Source organism: Pogoniulus pusillus (assembly GCF_015220805.1).
Source record: "Pogoniulus pusillus isolate bPogPus1 chromosome W unlocalized genomic scaffold, bPogPus1.pri SUPER_W_unloc_1, whole genome shotgun sequence".
In the NCBI taxonomy this organism is placed as follows: Eukaryota; Metazoa; Chordata; class Aves; order Piciformes; family Lybiidae; genus Pogoniulus; species Pogoniulus pusillus.
The window spans coordinates 3,112,905-3,124,952 of NW_026974535.1; positions in this window are offsets into that span (position 1 = coordinate 3,112,905).

The following is a 12,048-nucleotide window of genomic DNA, read 5'->3' on the forward strand; positions in this document are numbered from 1 at the left end:
CAAGCACGGACTAACCTTTGCCTCTTATTCCTCACCTCATAAGCACCAAAGCTCCATAATGTTCCGTCAGGAAGATGCCATCTTCTACCTGCTAGAACATCAAACCCAAGGATATTATGTTTACACGAAGCCAATGCTAACTCTACCAGGGTACCTCTTTTCTCCCCAGGTAGCCACAGCTGTGCTTTGGCTAAATAGCATGTTTCAGGTTGTCCTGTAACACCTGTTATGTTTACCTTTCTCCGGGATGGCAAGATTTTCAGATGCTGTGCTAATTGTGCATTTAGCACTGTAATTTGTGCACCTGTATCTATTAGGTATTTGACAGCAGTTCTAGTTGGTCCAGTAGGAATCATGATATAGGGTTCAGGTTTGTCAGACCATTGATATTCAGAAACAGAGCGATGAGTGTGGCCTGAATCATTCACCGCCACACTTAGTTTTTTGATTTGCTCTTATCTCCTTCCCGATCAGGAGAACCTGACTTGGTAGGAGACGTGTTTGCAGAGCCTCTCTTACGGTTCTGCTTCACCTTTTCGTTACCATTGCCTTTCAGTACCTGTTCTAGCAGTCCTTTCATGTCAGACATGGACTTACTCATATCAGACATGGACTTACTCATAGTACTGAGCTCACTCTTCACAGGATCACGCTCTACCTGTTTCCTCTGAAACACATCACGAGGTTTCACTGCATACTTCTGCTCCTGCAGTGGGAGTACACCTCTACCTTGAGAAGTCGGTACCCACATTATTCCAGATTCAGAGCGACGATTAAGCTCAGGGCTCCCCCTGGGACTTGATCGTGGACTCGATTTTGGACTCTCGTCAGGGTTACCAGATGTCCAGGCATGTCGTACTTGGTGTTTTCCTCGTGATGCAGAGCTGCTGCTCCTGCCTCCAGACTGCTTTTCCTTCTGAAAGACAGATTCTGGCACAGATAAAGGATCATGATAACCCATTTCTCTCCCTAGAGTGGCTAGTTCTGTAAGCACTTCCCTCCACGTAGGATGATGTACTACACTTTGTGAACTTTGCCCTTCATTCTGTTGTATTGCATTCTCAATTTGTCTCCTTATCCTAATGCCTTCAGCCTTTATGAAGCCAGGCATACCCTTTATCAGGGGTCTAAGCCTCGGTGGCTCTACTGGGGCATCCATTGCATGTGCATATAACCCCTTATGATTCACAGCTTGGATACAGGCAGCCATAGTAAATGCTTCATTTAACTCAACAGGGGATCTGATCCAAAATTCTGTAGGATCACCCCTATCTGAAGGCTCATAAGCACTAGCCCAATGAAAAATCCTAGCACTTAACGCAAGGTCTCCCTCAGGACCATCCCCAAGAAATACCTCGGGTCCCCAGTTAGTTCTTCCCACCTCTCCATGAGATAAGATAATCCTTTCCGCCCCCCTCTGTACCACACGATATACATATTCAATTATGGACTCATTAGGCATGCGGGAATATGTTTCCCTAATATCGTCTATCTGCATTTCTGTATACGATTTTATTTTCGTGGTTGTTGTTTTGCCTCCTTTCGGTCCTTGCGAAGTTTCAGACGCAAAGAGAGGATTCACGGAGTAGGACTTCATTTTGTGGTGCACCTCCTCCACTTCCGTGTCGCTATCAATAGACGCAACTGCAGGCTGCAACGCGGTGTGGCGCTGCACAGGCGTGCTCGGCGTTGGCTGCTCAGGGCGTGGCGGTTGAGAAGATGGCGGCTGTTGTTGTTGTGAAGAAGGTTGGGAAGATGGCGGCTGCGGCGGCGCTGCCGATAGTTGAATCTGAGACGGCATCGGGACCTGCTGGAACGCTGGAACGGACTGAGATTGAGAAGATGGTTGTGCCGGGACAAGCGGCACCGTAGCTGCTGCCTGCGGCATTGCGGACGACTGCGGCTGCGGGACCTGAGGGATCGTCTGAAGCTCCTGTGCTGGCAGCTGCACCGTCGGAAACGGGGTTGTCGGCAAGATCGGCTGCTGAAGCAGAGTCGGCTGTGAAGGCGTTAGCGGCATCGGCTGAATCACCAGGACCTGAGCCGGCTGCTGCGGGACCGGATTCGATTCTACCGCTTGCGGCTGTGAAGATAACACGGCGTTCGGCGGTAAAGCAGGCTGTGTCTGGGCTATCGGCTCCGCTACTTTTAGTAATGGCGCTGCCGGTGGCTGGAGTGCCAGCATCGGCGGAGGCGTCAGAGGCTTCGCCGGCGGAATCACCGGGACTTGAACCGGCTGCGGCTGAGGCAAAGCGGCGTCCGGCTGGACCGGCATTGGTGAGTTAAACGGTGGACGCGGTATCGAGCCACATAGCTTTAGCGGCAACAGGGACGGCTCTGCCACTGGTTGGGGATTCATTGGCTGAGGAAGATGCCTCACCGGAGACATTTTAAAGAAATCGGGCTCGTGGGAAGGCGTACTGACGTAAGGGGTTTTAGGCGGAGGGCGCAAGAGTTGCGACTCCTGGGTCTGAGAGGGGGTAGCTACCGGCTCTTTCCGGCGGACCACGGGCTGCTGTGACTTCTCAGGACATATCGGAGTAAAAGTTGGCAAGCCTAGATAACCAGTTGACTCCCGACTGTGGGTCGAGGGCTGCGGAGTTTCTGTCCGAGACCCGATATGCGATCGCGGCTGCGGTGTGTCCGCGCGGGAACTAACGGCTGATTGCGTTCGGGAAGTGCTCCCGGACCGTGACTTTCGGCTTAGTAACCTGTCTAACTTTTCCTCCATACTTCTCATCCTGTCCTCAGTTACAGCGGGCTCTGCGCGAAAGCTCAAGTTCCGCCTGACAACGTCTTTCAACAGAGCTTCTCTCTCACTCTGCAACGACTTGATTTCTTGACGCGCCTGCTCTAAACGCAATTCTTTCCGGGCATTCTCATCACTCAGCTTTTTGACCTCTGACTTCCAAACATCAACCTCACGTTTACAAGCCTCAACCTCACGTTTATGCGCCTCTGCCTCCAGCCTCCATGCGTCTGCAACATGCCTAAAATTAGCTGATTCAAACACGGAAGCTACTCTAGCATACAGGGTGTCTGTGAGATCTGGCGATCTGGCATCTACTGCTGCGGGAGAACTCCTTCCGAACTGGGCCATTTTTTAAACTCGGCTGTTACTTCAGTTTCTCAATCCCACTTCTGACACCAAATCTGTCGTGGAACGCAGTTTCGCGGCAGAGTTATGGGGAAAATACGTGAGGCGTTGACTATTTTATCAGTGATTTATTGCAAAGAATGCGGATTCCCTCTTCCCGAAACTACACCACCACTGTGAATTCTTTTTGATTGAGATCAAAGTAACATTTCCGAAAATGGCAAATTAAAGAGTCTATGATGTTTAAAGAGAGTTCTTTTGAGTCTTTGTGGTTTGAGTTAATAGTTCGTCAGTCAGCTACTCACAGTCTGTAGCTTGGTAAGGAGTCTCTCATTCTCCCGATAAGGGTCCAGGCATGCAGGCTTTAGTCTCTGCGACTCGGCGTCCGCCCGAGGCAAGACTAGATCGGCGAGCAGTTTGTTGTTGTTAAGTCCGGGGAAAAAACCAGAAAGGCTGGAAAAACCCAGAAGTGTAAGACGCAGACTAGAAGGCTAGGGCAAGAGCACGAGCACGAGCACAAGGGCAAGAGCACGAGCACGAGCACAAGGGCACCGATCCTGGCCTGTCCACCATTTTTATAATGTTCCAAAACAGGACTAGCCCACAACTCGGACCACTTTTACGTTGTTCACATATATTGGTAAAAGACAGTAAGCAATCTATATAATTGGATAATTTTACTCAAACAATATAAAGACCACTCCTCAGGCCAGCCCACCTGCAGGTGTTGGGCAGACTTGAGATAGTCGTTCCTACTTAACCAAAACAATATCCTGTTGTCTGAAAAGCGAGGTCAAGTGGAAGGGAAAACATGGCCAGTGTTTACCTTTTCACTTACTCTGGGGAGAAATCTTCCCATGGGACTGAAAGATTGTTTTGGTTTTTCGATGCTTCTGGCTTGAATGTGAGGCACTAGAAACTACACAATATAGCAAAAGCTTAGAGAGCCTTTTGCTACTCTCCATGACAACAACCACAGCTCTTTCAACTTGTCAAGGTTGCTGGAACATGTCCAGATAAGGGCAACAAAGCTGGTGAGGGGCCTGGAGCACAAATCCTATGAGGAGAGGTTGAGGGAGCTGGGCCTGTTTAGCCTGGAGAAGAGGAGGCTCAGGGGTGATCTTATTACTGTCTACAACTACCTGAAGGGGCATTGGAATGGGCTGCCCAGGGAGGTGGTGGAGGCACCGTCCCTGGGGGTCTTCAAGAAAAGACTGGATGAGGCACTTAGTGCCATGGTCTAGTTGACTGGATAGGGCTGGGTGATAGGTTGGACTGGATGATCTTGGAGGTCTCCTCCAACCTGGTTGATTCTATGATTCTATGATTGTAGCCAGGTGGGGGGTGGCCTCTTCTCCCAGGCAACCAGCAACAGAACAAGGGGACATGGTCTCAAGTTGTGCCGGGGTAGGTATAGGCTGGATATTAGGAAGAAGTTCTTCACAGAGAGAGTGATTTCCCATTGGAATGGGCTGCCCAGGGAGGTGGTGGAGGCACCGTCCCTGGGGGTCTTCAAGAAAAGACTGGATGAGGCACCTAGTGCCATGGTCTAGTTGATTGGATAGGGCTGGGTGATAAGTTGGACTGGATGATCTTGGAGGTCTCTTCCAACTTGGTTGATTCTATGATTCTATGATTCTAAGGATGTTTAATCTTGTGCAAATTCTATTTTTAGACTGGGTTATAATCATCATGTAGACAGCATAGCTATCTTAAGTTTGCAGTGTATGCACAGTACTTTTTCCATTTCACAACAGATCTTTATCTAGCTGTGTGGTGGTTTTGGAGTCGTCCGTCCCCCCCCCCCCCCCCCCCAGATTAACCAGCTTTGCACAATTTACAAGCGTATAGATACACAATATACACAGATATTTACAGTTATATACAAGTTAAAAGTAAGGCAGAAACACAAAATCCCTCCTGAAACAGACTGCCCAGAAGACTCCCAAACCAACTCCTCCTCCTCCTTCTTCCCCCCCCCTCAGAAATAACCACATGAATCTCCGTATAGCTCACTGTTGCAGGCTGCGCTGCCTGCTATTTCTGCTTGCTGCTGGCCACAGTAAACAAGCTCATAGACCAATATGGTGTTTGGCCTGCCGTGAGGGAATCTTCAGATGATTCACTATGAATTATGCAGAAGCCCATTTATTGATCATAACAGCCTGAATTTATACACTCAGCCAGCACACATCTACACATTAGCATAATTAGTCAGGGCTGGCCCACCACATCTGCATACATACACACCATGTTATTCTCGTTAGTGAAGGTCCATTATCTACCCCTTCTGAGATAAGGTGGCCAGCTGCATGTGAGAACCAAGGTCTGTTATTACAAGGATCTGTCTGTTGTCATTTCTCTTCACTCCGTTCCCACATCTCTCCTGCACCCCACAACTCTTCTGCATTCTGCATTCCCACATCTCCCCTTTCTGGTTCTTCTTAAAAATGGAGGTCGCGTTTCTCATCCAGTTTGCAGGGCCCTTTGCAAAATAAATGAAAAACACAGCACCTCTAAAACACTGCTAACAAAGGCAGCTGCTCCTTATCTCATCCAACGCGTAGGTTCTTCTGCACTCTAATAACAGAGGGTCAAGCTGGCAACTCTACTTTTGCAGTTGCCTACTCATTAAAATAGCATTGCTAGAAGCTTGTGAAGCAGGAACCTAAATCATTAAGCGTGATCAAAAGCTTAACCATATCTCAGTATACATTCCAATACACAGTCATCTGAGCAAAAGTCTTTGCTCACCACTGTGAGAAATATATATTTGATCCGATCAATTCGTGGCAGGAGGCCCAGGACAGGGAGGAAGGGGGGGGTTGAGTGGAGCTGCACTCCTCCTTGCACAGCCATCACAAAAGCATACACTTGGCTTAAGATAACAGCAATAAATAATTAGAAGCTAGAAAGCTTGGTGGAGGAGTGAGGCAGGTGGAAGAGACAGCCTTTGCGCATGAGCAAACAGAGGACTAGTTTGGAGTTCACGGAGCGGACACTTGAAGAAGACCCCTTACTTCATCCCTGAAGACCCCTTACTTCATCCCTGAAGACCACCAGAGGGACCACCGAGTAAAAAGAGACATGCGTGGAAGAGACACCTCCCATTCTTAGAACTGATAAGCAAAACCCAACCTTTTCTTAGAATTAGTAATGAATATGTAATAGAATAGGATATAAAAAGAGAAGACTGAAAACAAAAGGTGTGCAGTAGGGCAGAGCAGAGCCTCCCTGCGCACCCAGGCCTGTACATTGCTTGATTCCTGCAACTCTATTAAAGCCTTATTTTGCATGAACGCCAGTTTATGCCTGTTACTTATAACACCACTGAGAAAACAGGCTGAGCATACAAGCTGACATCCATCAAACCAAAAATCCAGGCACATTTGCCCTCTTTTTACCCCGCCCCCTTTTTTTTTTCTGTGTGTATGTTTTGCGAGCGCCATGGTGCGCGATCAGCATAAGTGTGATAGTAGAATTGCAGTGAGTGCCTAAGCTGGCATGAAACTGGATCCAAAAATCTTTGCCATAGTAACCTTGCCAAAATCATAACCATGTTACCTCTCTGTGTTGCTTTGTTGTGTTTTGCTTCCACGTGATTCTTACCCTTAAATGAAAAATCCTAAAAAGGAAAAAAATATCCTACAATATACCTATCATAAACTATATAATCCTTAACTATATTAATGCTAAAAATTGACAAAGGAAAAAATGTTGAACCCTGGAATCGATTCCAAATACAGAAAAAATAAGAAAACCAAAGGAAAAAAAATTAAAAAATAATTGTTACACTACGTAGTGCTGTCAAAAAAAAAAAAAGAAAAAAAATATAAAGTGATAAGGCCATGGCATGTAGAAAGAAAAAAAGAGAAACCTTTAGGTCAGTCAATCCCAAAAGGGAGAAAAAAATGTTAATCTATCAGTTTCACCCTAGTAAACTTAACATACTTACTCCAATATACCATTACAATTTAACAAGCACTTAACATCTTACCCAGTGACCTCTAAGATCCAGTACAATCAAAAGGATAAAAACATTATCAAGATTTACGTAAGTACCATACAGGCAGCAAGATACAGAAATGCGAATCTGTCACTTTAAAGAATCAAGCCACCCTTCTCCGCTGAGAAAGTTCAGGGGGGGGGGGGGGTGTAGGTGAGCTGCGCTCACCGCGCGCCGGGGGAGGGAGGCGGGGGGGCCTCTCAGTCCCGCAGGGAAGGAGGAGGGAAGGGGCGGGGGGGTGCATGTGTCCGCGGAGCCGGCGCCAGGAGGGAGGCGAGCGAGCGCGCTGCTTCGGGTGGCACGGGGCGGGGCGTGCAGCTGGCGAATCCGGCAAAGAGACGCCACGACCCGTCCTCCATCTTGCAGCCCCAAGTTCCAAAGGCAAAGAAAATAAAACTCTATCAGCCATCCAACCTATTGAATGCAAACAGCCCAGCTCTCTGAAGACCAGAGACCCAGCACCTCCCCAAAGCAAACCCACTGCCCCCGGCTGTGATGGATCGGCTGCAACCACAGGAAATGCTGGATGGAAGCATTTCACAGGTCCCACAGTCAGTATACTCAGCCGTCTCAGGAAGATCTTTCAGACGCTTCGACCTGCGGGGCTCCGTCTTTCTTGGGGCGATCTTATGAAGTGTGGGGGATGGCAAGAGTGGGTGTCCAGAGGAGGATGAAGCGTTCTCTGATGTGGACTCAGTCGCTTCTTCTTGGTCTCTGCTTTTCCTCTCGAACTTCAGAAAAGTTAACTTGAACGGACTTTTGAGACACTTCAGCTGGCAGTTAATCACTTAGCTGGGATTCGGCTTATCAGCAAACAGTTGCAAACACCAGTCTCTGGATAGCGGCAAGGAATTCCTGAAATACCTCTGTGGCTTCTATTACTCTCCCCAGTCTGACTTTAAGGCAAATCAAAGAGTCTATAGAAATAACATTTACGTCTCTTTTCAGGGTTTTTCCCATCATCTCCTAGATGGCTGCTTCAAAAGGCCACATGTACAGGGATCAAGAATCGCTCCTTTTGGCCAGCAAAATAGAGCTTTCAACGTCTCATAGAGACTTCCTTTGGGGGGCCTTCTACCACTGCTTCTCCAAGCGTGGACCCCTACCTTGATAGGGGGTAGGATTGGAGTATCTCTGGATGCGTGCACATCTTAACCCGATCCCCAGGGCAGGGATCAATACAGCAGATCCTCCCGCTCCCTTCTCTCTCATCAGCATTCTTCCACATCCTCACAAGGAGAATTTACAGCTGCGGAGGAAGGTCAAGCCTCATGGTTCCGTGTGCCCAAGGGGTCAAATCCCACTGTTCAGTATTGGCGTATAAGCCAGTGGAGCACCTGGGAAAAATGACTCTTTGTTCACCAATATGGTTAGATGGTCATAATCCACTTTATTTCCGTGATACAGTGACTTATATGCATTCTTGCAAGAGGCGTGCTCCACCAAGATTGGTTACAATCAGAGGGTACAGGGTTACTTGTAAGGCATGGATAGGTCAGTATACCATAACAATCTGAGGGTCAGCCTCTGGGGCTGGCTAAACTCTGCCCACCTGCAGCTGCGCTCCACCCCCTGCAGCTGCATGTGGGGGGAAGCCACCCTGTGCCTGGTATCTAACTCCCAGGATGGGCTCAAGGACATTCCCAGCACAGGTTGCTCATGTTTATGATTTCTGTGTCCTCTACTAGCAAGAATTTCTCCAACATATCCCTCTTTTTCTTTTGAGCAACCCGGGTGTCATGGAGAAGTTTGTCTGGATTTTGGGAGAATGAAATATGAGGCCGAATTTTAAAAGGGTTTAAATAATATAATATTATATACACAAGGAATCCCCCCTCCCCAAACTTATTTACAACTACCCCACACAAGTTCTTTGTATGCGGTTCCGAGATTATATTACAGAACGACTATGTACAACAAATTGGAATTTAGCAAAAGTTTGAAAGGATTTAGGAAGAGAGTCTGTGGCATGAAAGTGCCACGGGTAAGCTATTGAGAGTTTATGCTGGCTTAAATCGGGTTTCTCAGTTACTCACTGGCGGTAGTTAGTTTTGATGGTCCCAAATATCGTGGGTTTGAATAATTCAGGGGTTATTTGGGCACGTTGTCTGGAGCTTCCACGGGCACGGTCAAGCTGGGAACAGCGGCTGGAGCGGTGGCTGGAATGGTGGCTGGCCAGGAGCGCCTTAGTCAGTTTCCCTGGGCTGGTGCCATGGGCTGGTGTCATGCAGCGGTGGTGGTCCCCAAAAGCAGCTAGAAGCGGCTAGGAGCAGCAGATGCATGGTAGAGGGTGGCAAGGAGCGAGAGGCAAGATGCAAGGTAGGTAGGTAGGTAGCAGGGACACTGTATTGTCCCCTTTTATGAGTTTTGACCTAGCGATTGATGGTCCTTGGGCCACAATTCTGTCCAATGAGGGCTTGGCAACAGGCCAAAGCATACCAAATAAGGTGAAGTCCGAGGGTCCGGTACCCCCAAATAAGGAGAGGACTAGGGTGGATTCTCCACCCTGAGTGCGTGAGCTTATGTAACGTGTTTACTTCAACCTTCGAGGAGGCAACCCAGACTGGAAGGCACCAAGGCTATTGTGTCCCATTGTCCCCCTTAACTTGTTTACCCCAATGTATAGGGTTAACACTCCTGGGGGAGTAACCCTGAACCTGACCCTGGGGGTCTTGGCCCCTCCCCAGGGGTGGGCCACACTCCAGGTGATGGTTAGCCCACTTCCCCCCCACTTCCTGTGGTATAAAAGAGACAGGAGCTGCCTGTCTCTTTCTCTTTTTCCTTTGGCTACCTCTTGACACACACACACTCATACTGCATACCAGCACACCACGTGGCAGCCACGAGGCAGAGACACCATCACATTACTCGGGTTGTATCCATCCCTTGTTGTATTTTGCTGTTTTCCCTTCCTTATCTTTTGTAAACTCCCCTACCTCCAATACCTTTTCTAAGTTATTGTTAAACTTTTTTTCCTTTTTTTAACTTCCAAATCGAGTGAGATTGATTTATTTGGGTGTCCCTACCTCTCTCTCTCTCCCTGTCTTTTGGGAAAAGGAGGGGGAAGAGGGGAGGGCACTCTATAAATTCTATAAATTGTCATTGGGTCTATTAAATTTATTAGAGTCTCTGGGAACCTGCATTTTAACCCAAGACAATATATTTGGCGTCTCAACGTGGGGCTAGGTAGAAAGAATTCTTTTCAGAGAAAATTTGGAAGTTAAAAAATGGATATTCTGAGAGTCTTAATCATTCATGCTTTTGCATGGCTGTTTTGATCCTGGGTGTTAAAGTTCATAAGTTACCATGTCTTCTGGATTGTCATTGATATGGTCTGGGAATATTCTAAGCATTTGCCTGTCCGAGTCTATGCCTATTTCCTGAATTCTGTTAGTAATCTAACTGTGTTTAGAAATGTTTCTGGAACATGGAATCAATCTGAGTATATGCATTGGGACACAGAAGCTCCAGATATTTTGGGGGAGAAATGGTACTGGATAGCAGTGATTTCACTGTGTTTAAATGTGGTTTTGGGAATTTACTTTGTAGCTCTGAACTGGAACACGTGGAGACCCCGGGTGGGCGCCGCCATTAGGATGCTTAGGGGGAGGGGTGGCTCTCACTGCCCTGGCTGCAGCTGCGGGGGGTGGGTGACAGGTCAGACCGGTCCGACAGGTCAGGCAGCCCCGAGCACAGGCACCGCCCCTAGCGTGGCTCCGCCCCGAACTCCGCCCCCGGTCCCACCCAGGGCAGCCCCCCGGACCCTGCCCCCACAGCCCAGCCCCTTCCAACTCGCCCCCATTACCACGCGGCAAGTCAGATCAAACCCGAACCCTCCCACAGACACAGATCCAGGGCAAGGGACCTCTTCGGGAACCAGCACCCCCCAGCAACAGCAATCAGCTGGAAATGGACCTGATAATGGAGTTATCCTTATCAGCTCCACGCCCAGAAAGGAAATCAGACACACAAGGCAGGAGTATGCAAGGGCAAACGGACAGTCCCTTTTAGCCTGGCTTTTGAAATGTTGGGATGCAGGAGCAGAAACCGTGGACCTAGATCAGAGGGAGGCAAAGCAGCTGGGATCCTTGTCGAGGGATGGGGGTGTAGATAAAGAGCTGGGAAGACTGGATGGTACCCACTCACTTTGGGCCAGGCTTCTCATTGCCGTCAGGTACAGGTATCCGACTAAGGATGACATGATTTTCCATCTCCTTAAATGGACAGATATGGAACAGGGCATCTCATACCTGAGGCAAATGGCTGTACAGGAGATAATCTATGGAGCTGGCCAGATGCTCTCGGACCCTGATGATGTCCGCATGAAGCCAGCCCTCTTAAAGAAACTGACCCAGTGTGCCCCTTCCACATATGCCCCTACACTGGGAGCACATCTGCTGGGCAGAGACACCAACAACCTTCCCACAATCAGGGAGTTTGTGAATGACCTAAGACAGTTTGAAGACAGTTTGTCGAGGAAAACCTTAATTGCCACTGTAGAGACCCTCACCCAAGAAGTGAATGAGCTAAAAGCCTCTTTCTCTGAACTGCAGAAGGCAGAGGATGACTGCTCTTCCCCTTCAGAATGGGTGCAAGTCTCAGCTGTAAGGAACACACGCCGCCGTGCTCCTCCTCCTCCCCGTAGGAGACCAGCCCTGAGCAGACAGGGTACACACAGGGGTTCACTCTGGAGAACACTGTGTGAACATGGGGAAAACATGGACAGATGGCATGGCCAGCCCACCTCAGCTCTATCGGCCAGGGTAAGGGAACTGCAGGGGACAAACACAGGGAGTAACTCCTCCAGAAGAGGGGTTGCCCCAGTGTCCCGCAGGCAGCCCTCTCGCCCAAGGGGTGGTGAAGCAAGTAACTCAGGTCCATGTGCCTCATGCGGTCACACTGCTCAGCATTAGAGGTTCCCTGTCTCCAGCCAGGCGGAGGCCAG